General features: G+C 40.3%; 1 pseudogene; it reads left to right on the plus strand.

Annotated features, from left to right (window-relative positions):
* Window positions 1–3,253: 3,253 nt before the first annotated feature.
* Window positions 3,254–3,354, plus strand: LOC112082551 (annotated as a pseudogene).
* The last annotated feature ends 9,682 nt before the right edge of the window (window positions 3,355–13,036 follow it).

Consider the following 13,036-nt stretch of genomic DNA (forward strand, 5'->3'; position numbering starts at 1 on the left):
ATATTCATACGTCCGTGACTCCAGTTCGAAAAATTTAAGCTAAGATCTTATCAATTTACTCTCTAGCAATGTTTTGAATCGTTCGTACCCCTGAGAAAACTTCCCTGAACCCCAACGCTTTTTTCTCCATTGATTTCCTGCGATTTTTCTTTAAGCTTTAGTTCAATATTGTCTTTCCTTTTTAGTTCATTTTCATTTAAGCATTAGAATATCCGTTTTTATCATTTTTAGTTATTTTCGTTAAGTTTAGTTATTACGCCATTTAATTTCCGCACTCTTTTAATATTTTGTTTTTACATTTTAAACACACCACCAAACCCCCACAAAACCGTTTTTGTTCTACTTCCTTACTTTAACTTATTTCAAAGGCTTTTTGCAGCAAAAGATCCTCCTTCCCTGTGGATTCGATCCCTAAGTACTACAACTGATCAGCTGTGCACTTGCGGCTATTGGTTTCAATTAGGGTAAAACTTGACACCCACAACACACCACCATCAATGTTCTCAACATAGAAATCTTCTAAAAATCAGTTTAAGTGAGCAGTTTCCATGTCAAATCTATAGGTTACCTAATACTAATCACTAATCACACAAGACTAAATCAAATTCATCAATTTTGCTGTTCCAAATTTGATTTTTATAAAGCATGTAGAATCCAAATTTCAAAAATCTCAATTCCTCTTAAGCTAGGTGTTAAAATCGTTTTTCAGATAACCTAAAAGGATAATCTATTGTTCTTAAGCTATTTTCACCATCAATAAATCAAGATTTAGGCTTTTTAAGAAAATCCTAAATTCCAAAATCAATTTAAAAATGGCGAGTTTGAGCTTTGAAAGAGTGTGAGGTTTGGGCCAAGAATTTTTTAAAAAGCTTAAGAATTGAAAAAGATGTTCTATCTCCTAAATCTCCAAGCCTTTTGGAAGAGAAGAGAAAAAGGAGTTTTGATCCAAAAAGTGCGTTTCCTTTCTTTAAAAAGCGTTTTTGTAGCAAAAACAGGAAATTTCCGGGAATTCAAAAGCTTACGGGAGCTTACCTTTCTTGTCCTGTACGTAACATGGGGTTTAAAACTTACAGAAAATCCTAACGGGCTTTTCCAGAAATGTTCCGGGAATCACCGGAAATCACCGGGAATCACCGGAAAATACCGGGAAACACTGGGAAATACCGGGAAACACCAGGAACTTTTGAAAAGTGGCGGAAGTCCGAGTTCCTGTCTCAACGACCAACGGCTCGGCAGCGGTCACATTCACGGTGCCTCGGTCGATGAAGCGTTGGCCGCGAGTCGGTTGGTCGCGACCACGGCCCTTTTTCCGGCGGCCTTCATCTAACTTTCAGGTTTCTGTCAGGCCGAGCAGCTAAAAACCTCTCCTCTTTTCTCGGTTTTTCTAATTTTCTGATTTTTTTTTTGTGTTTTTGTTTTATAAGAATACCTGAAACTTAAAAGAAAAAGAAAACATAAATTATAAAAAGGAAACGAAAACTAAAAGAAAGAGTACCTAAATGGGTTGCCTCCCATTAAGCGCTTTTATTTTAAGTCGTCTAGCTCGACGTAGGCATGAAAAATCAGGCTGATTTGAATGGCACTCCACTTGATGTGCCTTTATCATTTCCGGTCGCTGGAGGTTTAACTCCTTCTCCTTGATGAGCCGTCTTCTTTCCTTTACTCTTCTTTCGGACTTTAACATTGTTTAAAACCCTTTTTGTGTTTCGATCAGCTTCTTTATTTGGTCCTCACTAGTCTATGTTGCATCTGGTGTAATGATGATCTTGATCTTTGCAAAAGCTCTCGGCTTCTCCTTTTCTTTCTCTTTTGCCCGGTTTCATTTGCTTGGAAAATCATCTAGACAGTTGGATAAAACCTTCTGCGGTCTACATTGAGGAAGACAACATGCCGGTTCGCGTGATTGATTACTGCTCCTACAGTAGCTAAGAATGGTCTCCCGAATATGAGAGGTCTCTCCTTGTCTTGATCTATTTCCAGCACTTGGAAATCTGCTCGAACAATCTTGTCCCCTACTACAACTTGTAGATCATGAATCGCCCCTTCAGTATCTTTTTGAGATGAATCTCCAAAGATAACCTTGACCATCGATGTTTTAAAGGTTTTGATGCCCAATTTTTTGGCAAATGTCTTTGACATGATGTTGACAGTAGCTCCGGAATCGCATAGACAGTCTGTGAACTTGATTCTTGAAATGAAACATTGGAAAACAAAATGTCCCGGATCGTCGGCTTTTGTAAGCCTTTGAAACGGTGAACGTTGAGGTACCTTGAATGGTGGTTGCTTGGCATCGACATCCTTGTAAAGTGGTACAAAGATTGGGGTTTCTTCATCTTTTCCATCGGTTCTGGCTTCTTCTTCGGGCAGTGTGGTTATGGCATTGCAAAATCTCTTCGGGTTATCTTCAACTCTCCCTGGAAGAGCTCCACTTTGCCTCTTCATAGAATCGGCTTTTTGGGCAACTTGTACGTCTAGCTTTTTGACATGCGAAGATAAAGCTTCAAACTTCCCGTTCAGGTCATTGTACATGCAGTCAACCTTCACGTTCATGTCTTTAGATGTTTTCTCGTTTGTCATAACAAGCTGCTGAATGGACTGTTCTAGTCTTCTGATTTGCGAAGCTAGCTGGTTTGTTGTGACTCCTTGCTGTTGTACAAATTGATTGTTAAAACCCGTAGCTTGATAGTTATTTTGCTGTTGCGGTTGATAAGCTCCTGTCCCTCCGAAATTTCCACTTTGGAACTTGTTTTGGAAGGATTTTTGCTGTGGTGGGTAGTACTGATCTTGAGGATTCTCAACATTTGGATTGCGGTAAGAGAGATTGTTGTAATTTGCACTCCGGAAGTTGTTGTTGAAGCCATTGTTGAAACAATTTGGATATGGTGCTTGTGCTCCTACATAGTTCACTTCTTCTTATTGAAAGGCTGGATTAATGTTATTGATATCACTAGGTCCTTCATCTTCTGCGCCAGTGTTGGTCTCACAAGCATGGATTGGGCGATTGTTGCTTTTTAAAAGCTGGCTCATCATGTTCTTCAACTCGGTTATCTCCTTGTTGTCAGCTCCGGTTTGCTTTGTCAAACGATCGTATTCAGGACAATCATTGCTATTTGCTTGAGCCTAATTCTCGATGAGGGCTCTTCCTTGTGCTATCGTCTTTTGTCCAAAATCTCCATTGCTAGCTGTATCAAGCAAAAGTTTGTATTTTGGTTGCAAACCTCTGTAAAATGTGCTCAGCAGGCTTGATCCGGGAAATCCATGGTAAGGGCAATCACGTTCATACTCCTTAAAACGTTCCCAGACTTCATAGAAAGGTTCAGTCGGTCCTTGCTGAAAGCTTGAGATCTTGGTTCTCAACAAGTTCGACCTTGACTTAGTATATAAGTGGTTCAAGAAAGCAGTTTTACATTCTTCCCAATTAGTAATCGATCCTGCAGGGAAATATTTCAACCAACGGTGAGCTTTGTCTGCTAATGAAAAAGGGAACAACTTACACTTTAAATAGTCCCCTGGAACTTGGTTTGTTCTCATCATGCTGAAGATTTCTTCAAAGAGCTCGATATGATCCATTGGATGTTCAGAAGGAACTCCATGGAATTGGTTTTCTTTCACCAATGAGATGATTTGAGGCTTGACTTCAAACTCATTCCGGTTTGGAAATGGTACTTGAATTGCTGATCGGTTCTGAAAATTCTGAGTAGGTGCATCGAAATCAGCTATGCGATGGTTCCTGGCTTGTCTTCGGTGTTGATTTGCTGGTTGAACAGTGCGGTTAACGCGTCCATTCGGCTGCATCCCCTGGTGGTCACCATCGGCTGCATTGATAGGTGCATCAAGGTCTTCGCGTTCTTCTCTCTCGCGGTTTTGATGGTTTCTTGGAGGAACCTCATCCTCTTCTCCATCTTGTCGAGCATGATCGCCTTCTCTGTGATCGTTCTCTTAATTTTCTCCATGTCCGGACCCGTCTTGGTCCATGTTTAAAGCTCGGTTAACAGGATTTTAAGGCTGGTCGTCGTTGGCCATTCCTTGCGTTCGTCTAATTCTTCAAAGTTCTCTTTCGTGTCTGTCTATCTCGTCTAGAATTGGAATGTTTTCTACAGGTATGCACCTGGTATTCAAGCAATTCAGAGAAAAACAAAAGAAGGGAAAGATCATTAAGCAAACTTTAAGAAAGAACTAGAGATCAGGTGTCTAGAACATAAATTAGAACAAAAAAAATAACAAAGGCAGCGAAACAAATCCCCAGCAACGGCGCCAGAAATTTAATGCATGTCAACTGCGTGAGGGAACAAGTTTTACCCTTAATTAAAACAAATGAAAGCCGCAAGTGACAGCTAATCAGTTGTAGTATTTAGGGATCGAATCCACATAGATTTGTGTGCCTGGTATTCTTCTACCGTTTCTAACTTTATGTCTAGACTATATTGGTTTTAGAGGTTGGTTGTTTGTCACGGATTAAACTAAAACAAAAAAAACAAATAAATCTATCCTAAAGAGCAAGTAGAAAAATCGAATGGAAAGCAAATGAAGTAAGCAAAATATCAAACTAAAGCAAATGAATTGCAGATCTAAATAAGCATGTAAAAATCGATTGGTTTGTAAACTATGGCTAAAAACGCTGAGCTTTTGGGTACTCTACAAGGATCATAATCGGTTTTAACACTAGAGATTATAGATTGGAATTGACGGATATCGAAATATAGAGTTCTAGAGCTAGAGTACGGCGGTATGACTACGTCACTGTCGTGATCATAACCAACTGTTTCTCGTAACCCTGACCAGTAGGTTTCCACTCTGGCCCTGGAAGGGAGAGAACACAAGAGCTGCACAAGACTCGTCAGTACTCACGATCTCGCTGCCGGTAGGTTTCCACTCCTACGAAAAAATTGCCTGTTTTATTCTAGGTCTGATACTTAATGAAAACTTGCGCAACACTAACTATCTAGATCAGATACTAGGTGATCAATCAAGCATACATGCAATAAGAACGAGAATAAACAGAGAACAAAGTTAAAATCCCAGATCTATAAACCTAGATGTCTTAATCGATTATGAGAGCCCCTTTTGGGAACCCTAAGCCCAACTCGGGATCTACTCAGACATAGCTGAGGTCGACATCATCACTGGTTTTCATAAAAGTAATCAAAAATAGTAAAGTAAAGAGATAAAAGAAAGCTTCTCTATTGAAGAACTAAGAGTTGAACAATCTTCTCTAAAAATCGCATAAAACGGCTAAAGGAAAAAGGGTTTCTGAAACGTATGAAGGTTCTTGTCTAAAAACGACCTAAATGACAAGTATTTATAGTCTTCAATACTCCATGGTCTCTATGGTTCCGGAATTGAGGCTGAGAAATGACTTTGGGCTCAGAAATATGGGCTTTAAATCTGAGTTGGCCGGCCACAGTTGGGAGTAACGTAACCGTGGGAAATGGGTGGTTGGCCGCAGTAGGGAAGCTTGTGACCGTGGGAAATAGGCTAGTGGCCGCGGTCGCGTGACTTGCTGGCCGTCTTCGAGTGTCTCCAGGGCAGATGAAATATCTTGAGATCCAACCGTTGGAATGTCTCCAAACCCAGTGCATTTGAACGCTGGTTGATTCTTCCATAAGTTGTCTAATTTTGAGGGTGATCAGATGGTGAGAAGGTCTTCGTCTCTCCATGAGAGTTCTGACGGTCTGCATTTATCCAAAATAGTCTTTTTTTCTAATTTGTGCCTCTTTATCCCAAATTACCTGAAAAGTTTTTTAAATTCCGAAAACATAGAAATCCTTTGAAAATCTTTGAAAATGGAGGTAAAACACCTGTAAAAGACATTAAAGTGATCCATATAAATTGTCAAAATCCGGTGTTATCAGACACGACAGTCAAGTTCATTGTGTGAGCCAAAACTCGCACAACCAAAATTTGTAAAGGAAAGTTTTAGGGATCCAAAATTTCTAAGGTTTATCGCAAGAACGCCAAGATCAGAAAAAATATTTTATTGCTGTGAAAAATGTTTAGTCCTGTTGCTTAGGGTTGCCAAAGTTACATAATGAAGTGTTTACATCGACTACTTATACATAGACTATGAACCGCCTAACCAAAAATCTCGAAAGAGATTTTCCGAATATTTCCTTATCGCCTTGCGCGGCCGCCGCCTTATTGCTACGTCTAGGGTTATGCATGGGCCTCACTTTCCACGGCTAGACCCACTAAACATTGAACATTGCTTGACCCATCATGATATGCCGCTTATCGGGCTCGGCCCAGGCTGACGACGGCCCGTCGTTGAAGTACGACTCGGCCCACCTACGTGAGGCATGGCTCAGCCCAACTCTTTTCTATGGCTTGGACTTACGTCTCCCTTTCTGCGGCTTGGCCCACTCGCTTCGCCACAGACTCGGCCCACTCGCTCCACAGCAGGGCTCGGCCCACTTGCTCCATGGCAGGGCTCGACCCACTTGCTTCTTCACGTTGCTCGGTGCTGCCTTTTGATACTTAGTTATTTTTGATATGGTTAATCTTTCTAGGATGGAAACCGACCCCAACAGTTAGACGCCCAGCTCATCGATCTTGGGGACGAGAACGATGAGGTATAAGATCCCGATAGCCAGATTAACCATGTTGATAACACCTGATTTTGACCATATTTATATATCACTTTCAGTATCTTATGCAGGTGTTTTCAATCATTTTTAAAGGTTTCATAAGTTTTTTCCATGTTTTGGAGTTTTAAATGACTTTTCAGGTTACTTAGACAAAAGCAACGCTAATTGGAGAAAAATCCACTTTTGGCTAATTTCGGACCGGCAGAAGTTTCACATCCGATGAAAACCTTTTCACCTTCTGATAAAGCTCACATTTGGATACAAGATATAGGGCACAACCAAATTTCCAATGCAATTAGAATCAAAGAAATCTAACGGTTGGATCATAAGTTATTTCTAATTTACTAAAGACATGTTTTGCAGTCTCGCGAAAGAAGCAATCGGAAGAATGAAGTTTGGGCAATCATATACCAACCACCGCGGTCCAGGAGCTCGTTACTGCGGTAAAAACATCCTGGCCATGCCTCAGAGCCTCTAGCCATGGTGGACCCATATTTACCAGCCTTGGAGAGCCCAATTCTGTGACAAGCCTATTTTCGGCCCAATAGCCTGTTTTCAAGTCTGACTCATTCTCTCTGAAAAGAAGCCCTAAGGACGACCAGAAACACTTGGAGACCTATAAATATGTATTTTAGAAGACCTTATTTCGTGTGTGCTCCTTTCCTGTTGATACGGAGGCACCCAACTTTTGTTTCTTAGTTTTAGATTAGGGAGATAGAGATTCTTCTCTTGAACCTTTGCTGTTACTTTTCATCTATCTATGCAGTTTATGCAATCTCTTTTACTTTACTGCTTTTCTATTTCAAAAGCAATGATTATGTTGTCAATCTCAGCCATGTCTGATTAGTCACCTTGCTGGGTGAAGAGGGCCATCAAAAGGGACCCCATGGTTCGATGACATTTAGGTTTTTTAGGTTAAAGGATTTTGATTTTAAATGATTCTCCCATTCATCCAAATCTCAATGCGGTAACGCTGGAGTAGCTAACCAGTGTCCGATGCTAAGTTAAATCCGAGCCACGAGAGTGTTGTATCTTGGTTGCCTGAACTGGATCTTATAGACGTCACCGTCGTAGGAGACGAAAGCTACCTACAGAGAATACGTAAGCCGAGATGGATTCCGAGCTGAAATGCATGATCTCACTCTGGCATTAGAGCGAGAGTTAATTTCCAAGGATAAGTGATTAGATGATTAGGGTGACGAGAGTTGGATAATCTTACAAGTGTCTATCCTAATTTCAGAATCATAGAAAATCCTTACCTAAATTCCTTGTGTCATAGATCATGAACCCTATAGATGAACCCTAATACCCAGCACGTTTTTCATCTTTGTTTTGATCTATTTTTATTTCCTGTTTAGCTTAGTAGAAATCGTGACACTAAAACCCCCAAAAAACCCCATTGGTCTTTGACTTCGATTACTAATCCAGTTTGAAGTTTCTGCAGAAAAGACAACTCTCCCTCTGGATCGACACCCTAAGTACTACCACACACGGCTGTGCACTTGCAGACACTAGGGTTTATAAAATTTAAAACTATTTTGCGACATCAACCCTAGCCCGCATCAAGTTTTTGGCGCCGTTGCCAGGGAGAGTATCGTTCTTGCTTCTACCAAACTTTATAGGTTAGTAAACCCGACTCTTAAACACCGTTTTTCTTTTAAATTTTTGTTTTTTTTCTTTGTTTCAGGTTTCTGGGACATGTATTCACCCATGGAGCAAGAGGATATGATTGGGCGAGGGTATCACAACCCGTGTGCTGCTCATTATCAACCCTCTTCGTGCAGCTTCCGCGAGAACTCAAAGTCTGAGTTACTAAACGAACTTAGGTGTCTTGTTAGAAACATTTTACTGTAACGTTGTTGTAATTGTGTCTAACAATCTCAAGAAGGACATGGGTCAAGGAGATTACAACCACCGTAACCCCTATAACCTGCGTGTTGCTCAAAACTCTCATACCTATGGCGAATCAAACTGCCAAGATGAAGTGTATCCGCCCCCTATGGCGAACCACCGACCATCTCACCGTTCTCCTCATCAAATTCTTGACCAGGACGATGAGACTTATCGATTAAGTCTTCAGCTTAATCAATTAAGTCATGCATAAATCTCATGCTTACTCTGTTGCTTCCCTTGGTATGAAGCTTGATTCCAACTACATTGAACTCAACCAGAAGTTTAATGATTTTTCTGAGCGTGTGAAGTTGGTAAAAGAGCAACATCTTAAGATTGTTGCAACTCTAGAAGAAAGAATTGAAGCTCCTGAATAGCTGCATAATAAAGTTCATAATTCTCTTTGTGATATCAAATCTGATGTGATTCAAATACCAAAACTCTCTGAGGGAACATGTATTTCGAAACTTCATTCATCTCTGGTTTATATTCATGTTGGAGATCTTTCTACTGCAGCTCTATTAGGTTTCACACCGAGTTTGCCTCTTCAAGTTGAAGATTGTCTTCTTCCTATGGAGATGAGAAAAATGCAAAGAACTCTCTTTGCCTGACTATAAGCAGTGGAGAAGAACCAGTTTTTGATCCTGGAGTAGCTACAAAGGTCCGTGAAAACGTCCTAGAAGAAGGTCCACCCTTCACACTTCATCAAAACATCAACCTGATAGTAGGTTTTTTAGCCTACTAAGGTCATTTAACCTCTTGTGTTGTAGCAGTTGAGGGTTAATCCAAATGGAGATTATCTAGACACCAAGACTATGAGGAGCTATCCTAATTCAAGTCTAATAAGCAGATGAGTTGGTGATTAAGTGATCTAAAAACACAAAACAAACAAGAACAAGCAGTAATTAAGAATTAAACAAGCAAACAAGACAAACAAAACAAAGACTCAAATTCAAATAAAGATAAAGCTAAACCTCTAGATTTGATCATTGATTAGGGTGCTTTAAATTTGAATTCATGATGCTAAGCAAACAATGTAACAGTTGAAGTTCTTTAGTCTAGACTTCCAAATCAGATTATTTCATTCTCATGACAAAAATCCCTTTGTTAATTACCAAATCAAGACTAATTCCCATTAGATGAATAAGCAATCAACAAGCATAAGGTTCCAAGTCTAAAATGACCAGACAGCCTCTTTGTGCATCAAAATAAGAGCTAAGAAAGACTGAATACAGAAAGATAAAGCAAGCATCACATGATCTCAAATTCCAATTAACTTAGAACTCTAATATAGATTAATCCTCTCATGAAGCCATTAACCTCTACAGTAATCCATTTTCAAACCAAATCATCATTTGTGAAATATGAAGCAATGAGCATTAAGAAACAGTTCTAATATGTCGTCATGCATTTAACAATCGTTCCCATGAGGAAAAAGGCATCAACCCTTAAGTTAGCTCTTTCAGGCATTTCATCAAACACCTTGTGGGTGGAGAAATGCCTAAGTACTAGATCAAGCTTATAATGAGAGATCTATCATTAGGATCAGCTAACTAAGGAAAGGAGTAGAGAATCTAAGCTTAAACAATCAATAATCTACATCTAAGCACCCTAATCTACCCACCTAGAAGCTTGAAAGAAGACTACTTACTAATCATGATGAACACACCATTTCCTTTGCAAGAGGTGATGTTGATCATGATTAGAAGTTAATATGATATGAAGAAATGATAAGAAACAGCTTTAATATGATTAAATCTGCGAGATATCTCTTGATCAAACTCGTTTTTACACTGAAAAGGAAAGAAAACAAGAGAAGATAAGGTTCTTAGGGTTTTCTCCCAAAAAAGTATTTATACTAAGTGTTATGGACTGGGTCAGCCCAGGAAAAACTGGGTACTGAACCAGCTTCAAATGGGTCATGTCTCAAGTGTGCGACATGGTCAGGAGCTTCCCAAGTCGCAGGCCCAAGTCGCACAGCTATAGAAACAGCCTTGTGCACCTTAAATCCTTCAGCCCCAGCCGCATGCCTATCTAGGTGTAAACTGCGAGTGTTTGTGCTGTTCAGGCTTTCTTCTCTTCAACTCGCACAAACAAGACGCATTCTGGAGATAATATATGTGCTAGTTGGCCCTCCTTTAGTCCCATGTCGCAGGCCCAATTCGATGTAAATTTCGAACACATGTGCTACATGGTTCCACTTCATGTCCAACTCGCAGGCCTATCACGCACAGCATTGTGAACTTAGTCTAATTTGATTCTGGAAGTCTCTACCTTGCTCAGAGTCTCCTTACACTCATCTCTAAAGTCGCAACTTTTTTCCAGAGCATGAACATTCAGAGTCAATCAAGTCGCAGTACCGTATCGCACAACCTAAGTCTTCTCGGAACACTTTGCATTCAGGGGAGAGTAACTTCCAGGATATAGATCCAAATGGCATGATTCCAACTGCATTGGAAAGAGCACTCAAATATCTACAACATTTGTGAATAAATCTTCAGAGCTTGGGAAGCGGAAGGTTCCCTGAGCGGCTCATCTTTGCGGCGCATTGAAACGATCAAAAGGGAGCTCTTGGACCAGTATTCACTCCGGAGACGTTATCTTTCAGTACATAGCTTTAAACTGTATGATCTCATATTTTCTGGAAAGCGCAGTCGAAGAACTTGAATCTTGATGAAGACCCCGGGAACTGAATCAGATTGGAAAGGCAACTTCCCACGCTATCTGTGTGACTCATCGAATCGGTCTTGAAACTGTAGCGAGACAGGTGTGTCTTCCGGTGAGCTTAACTCTCAGCTCACGACTCCAAAACCAATGATTCGACCTATTCTGGGACCGTGACTCGATCATCTCAAACTTTGATGAATCTGAATCAGATTGGAAAGTTTCCTGGATCGGTATTCTTTAACTCGTCTCGGCGTTTCTCCGAAAAGGATGCGAGATAGGTCTGTATTCCGGTGGGCTTATCTTTCAGCTCGCTGCTCCAAATTCATCGATTCCAGCTATTCTGAAATCTAGACTCAATGATCTTGATCTTTTCTGAAGACCCCGAAGACTTAATCGGCCGGCAAGACCTTCCGGTGATGCGATTTCCGAAATGTATATGCACCTGGGAATTTTGGCTGAGAGACTTGAACAGCCGGTACGTGTTTTGGCCGAGAAATCCACCTGCGGTACATGAAAATCGGCAAGAAAAAAGTTTGCTGCGGTACAGGCCAGCGCCGAGAACCTCCCAAAGGCTGTTTTCACCATTTTAAAGCTCTGATCACCATTTCTTTTCCTGGTTTCACCTTTTCAGCTCCAAATAGCTCCAAATACACCTAATAAACACTCCAAACCATGCAAAGACTCATTGGGACCTAATGCAACCCCTAAGCCCTAAAACAACACCTAAAGACCTAAAATGATTGAAATAAGACATGATTTGGAATGAATTATACAACCTAAATGATGCAAATTATGAACATATCAACTCCCCCACACTTGTCATTTGCTTGTCCTCAAGCAAACAGAACAAATGAGAGAAAGAGGTTGAATGCATTGGGAGTTCATATTTCCTTTGAGAGAAGTGATCACTAAGAGAATTCAAGTTCATGCTCAATATTCAATGCAAGACCATACTCAGATATATCAACTCAACTATAAATCTCCACAAGTTCTCTTATTCCTCAACTCTTTAACATTCATTAAGCTTTTTACCAAGTGGAACAAATGATGCAATGTTCAAACAAGCAAAGTTTGGCTAGGGTGAGGTATGAGACTAAATTGATCTCATCAGCGCCTGACTGGGTCCAATGCAGCAAAAGGGATCTCTCTATGAATGACCAAATTAACTCTGGCAGAATGCTAAAGGTAAAAGGCAACCTATGCATACAAGGGCAAGAACTCATCCCACCCCACACTCTACTCAAAGTTTCCTCACTTGCTTAATTTTCACACTCATTCTTCTCTCACTAGGGGATTCACTTTTTCTTTTTCATACACAAGTCTTGGAGATCAAACTTCACTCAGCTCTTTTTCATTTTCTTTTTGTAACCTCTAGCCTCTTTTTCTTTCTTTTTAAAACATTTGAGCTCTTTGGCTTCTTTTCTTTTTCATTTACTTAGAGGCTAGACTCTTTTCTTTCAAAACACTAAAGCTCACTTTCTTTAACTCAAAACTCCAAGACTGATTTCTTATCTTTTTCTATCCCCTAGTTCTCACCATTCTCCTTTTATTTCCACTCATCTCTCCCTTTTCCACTCACCAACAGGTATTCCACCACACTTAATTCTTGCCAAATCTATCAGCTCCTTGATGATGGAACTTAGCACACAATGAGACTTGCCCTTGTCGCCCTAAACCTAACACTTTCTGCTAAGTTTGGTCCAAGGTGGCCTCTCAATCACAGACAAACAATTGGCTTGAAAAAAGGATGGGTTCAGGGTGAGCAAAACTGATCTATTATGCAGATTCAGCCATTTGAGCTAAGGAAGACGATGGCAAAAACAGGATTCTAGCTCAAATATGACAAGTGTTGAGGGAATGGAGTGGATATAGATCACGTCGTAAAGAATGATGTC

This window comes from Eutrema salsugineum, unplaced genomic scaffold, assembly GCF_000478725.1.
Source record: "Eutrema salsugineum unplaced genomic scaffold, Eutsalg1_0 scaffold_1, whole genome shotgun sequence".
NCBI lineage: Eukaryota > Viridiplantae > Streptophyta > Magnoliopsida > Brassicales > Brassicaceae > Eutrema > Eutrema salsugineum.